The sequence below is a fragment of the Eptatretus burgeri genome, chromosome 14 (genome assembly GCF_056783735.1).
Source record: "Eptatretus burgeri isolate ZD-2024b chromosome 14, Ebu_testis_v1, whole genome shotgun sequence".
Classification (NCBI taxonomy): Eukaryota; Metazoa; Chordata; class Myxini; order Myxiniformes; family Myxinidae; genus Eptatretus; species Eptatretus burgeri.
This window is the reverse complement of record NC_140974.1, coordinates 56,376,495-56,378,994: the sequence shown is the minus strand read 5'-3', so window position 1 is coordinate 56,378,994 and position 2,500 is coordinate 56,376,495. Positions and strand designations below refer to the sequence as shown.

The 2,500-nt window shown below is 46.7% G+C and overlaps 1 non-coding gene across 1 annotated transcript; it reads right to left on the bottom strand.

The window, feature by feature from the left end:
* Positions 1-1,439: 1,439 nt before the first annotated feature.
* On the bottom strand, positions 1,440-1,512 carry TRNAT-UGU (transfer RNA threonine (anticodon UGU)). Its single transcript has one exon. It is a non-coding gene; the product is annotated as a tRNA-Thr (tRNA).
* Between the last annotated feature and the right edge of the window lie 988 nt (positions 1,513-2,500).

The following is a 2,500-nucleotide window of genomic DNA, read 5'->3' as shown; positions in this document are numbered from 1 at the left end:
GCCCCATGGCAGGTTCTTTTGCTCAGTCTTGTTCCTCATCTTCATCAACGATCGAATTGTGATTCCCAAGAGAGATTGCCAATCCCTTTTCTGATGATTCCACCCTCTGCCGTGTGATTTATTATCCTTGAGACAGGCAGGCAGCCGCCGCTTCACTCTCTGCAGACCTTGAGAGAATAAGGAACTGATGCAACACTTGGAATTTGTCTTTCAACCACAACAAATCCGACACTCTCATCCTGTCTCTCCAAAAGGACCATCTGGCAAAGTCTCCCCTTGACTTCCCGAACAAACCACTTAAAAAGGTGAAGTCACACAAACTTTGGGGTTCACCATCAGCCATGATCTTTCTTGGGCAGAATATACTTCCAAACGACAACCGAGTGGGACTTCATCTGCAGCTTGATGGAGTCCTGCTCTCACCTTTCGGATGCAGCCCTTCCCTCACACCTTGCCATTCTTGATGTCATGGAAAGCAAGGCTGTCAAAATCATTGGAATCTCCCGTGATGAAGATGATCGTCTCGGTCTTTCACTCTCAAATTGCAGATAGGTTGGTGACCTCTGCATTGTTCTGCCTCCTCTCTGGTCTTGTGCCCCCACTGTCTCTTTGCTCTGTACATTCCAGGCTCTTGCAGCACGTAATCCATCAACAACCCTTCTTCTTTAACTCCCAAAATCCTGGCTCACTGCTCACCTTCACTAATCTGTTCCTCCTTTCTCTCCCATGTGGAACCAACTTCCTGACTGTTCCCATCATGTGCAGCCTTTTTGACTGCTGGTTGCATCATTGGTTTGGGACAAGGAAATGCCGTTGATGCAGTGCCCCGATTGTCAGTATACTGGTGCTCATTTCGCCGACCGAGGAAGGATGACAGGCTGAGTCAACCCCCTGGTGTTAATTCAGTGGCCAACGGAGCTCGAACTCAGGACCCTGGGATCCCAAGCCACCACCCGAACCGCAAAGCCAACGCCAGGCTCTTCCTGACTGTTTTGTCCCATTCTTCCCTCCATGGCTTGAGCCACCTGTTCATCACCATCTCAAGTCGTCCCCCATCCATGCTCATGCTCCCATCTACCCCAAAATAACCCCATTCCCAAGCATTCCGTTTTTTCAAGTTGTTGTGACCCACCTCTCCTCATCTTTTCTTTTGGTTTATTCCATTTTCTGTTTCATGTCGACCTTCCTCCTTCCTCTTTTGCTGTGTTTCATTGAGCTTGTGTGCAACTTCTTCACCACCATGTGTCCTTCTCTTCCTCCCTTGATCTCAGCATCACTTCCATTCTGATGGTGTTTCCCCCTTTCCATTTTGTTCCCCACATTCTGTTATCGAAACAATAATTTAACAGGAAATGAATTGCATCAGTAAAATGACCTTTGGGGACATTCAATGTTCCTGCTGCGTGACATGTCAGCAATAAATAAATAAATAAAAGTTTAGGCCCCTATGAGATTTGAACTCATGACCCCTGGTTTACAAGACCAGTGCTCTAACCCCTGAGCTCAGGAGCCACGCTGACTGATTGCTTTGGTCGATGGTGATCATGTTGTTCACCTGACAAAGGATTTCATCAAAAAGGACAACACCTTTGGAAAAGAGCCTGAAGCTGGCTGTCCCCTGTGCTCCATCCCAGTGAAGATTGAATTTAAACATCCATTGATATGTCACAAGAACAGCCACTCAGTGGTTGTGCGCTTGCACCTTCATCACATTCCTGTTTCCATGTACAAAGATGGCTGAGACCAGTGGACCACACTCCCACTGCCTGCACAGTTCACACCAAAACCACCGGCTGCACTCACCCCACTCTCACCAAGTTTGAAAGTTCCCTTAGTGTCTGTAACTTCACTCTCACACGAACCTCCATCTTGTATGTTTCCCCACAAATGGTAAACAAGTTCGTTCAGACATCTCATTCTCTCGCCTCATTGTTTTTCTCTCTGTTTCCCATTAAAACCCATTATGACGTTCATCAGCTGTTTCCTTGTGTTCCCTCATTCTTCCATTAATTTTGCGAATGGCGGTTCCAAACGGAACGCCTCGAATCCTTCAGTTTAACTTCCCTCTGAATGATGTCTCGTCCTGCTTGCCCAACGCCAGGGAGGTGGTCAATGGCTGGGTTGGGATTCCAACCCTGGAAAGGTAGCTCAAAGTGGAATGTGCAATGCTTGGAGAGTCTGAGCTATCCTGGCAGGCGATAAAATAAGAAAATGCATTGTTTGATTCCTTGAAATACTTCACTTTTACAATGCTTAAGTTGTGTGACGTCATCATGTCGACGTCATCCTGATTCAACACACGTGCTTTCTACTTGTGTGACTGGGATCAAAGAGTACCGAAGACTTGCAACCTTTTATTGTGACTTCGCCTCAAGAATGAAACATTTTATTGTGATGACTGTCGAAAGAATACAGGTCAACTGGGAAAGTCCTTGGGAAGAGTGTTGAGGGCGGTGTGTCTGGGCATGATTTCCGCCCTTGTCGGTGAATACTTTTTTTT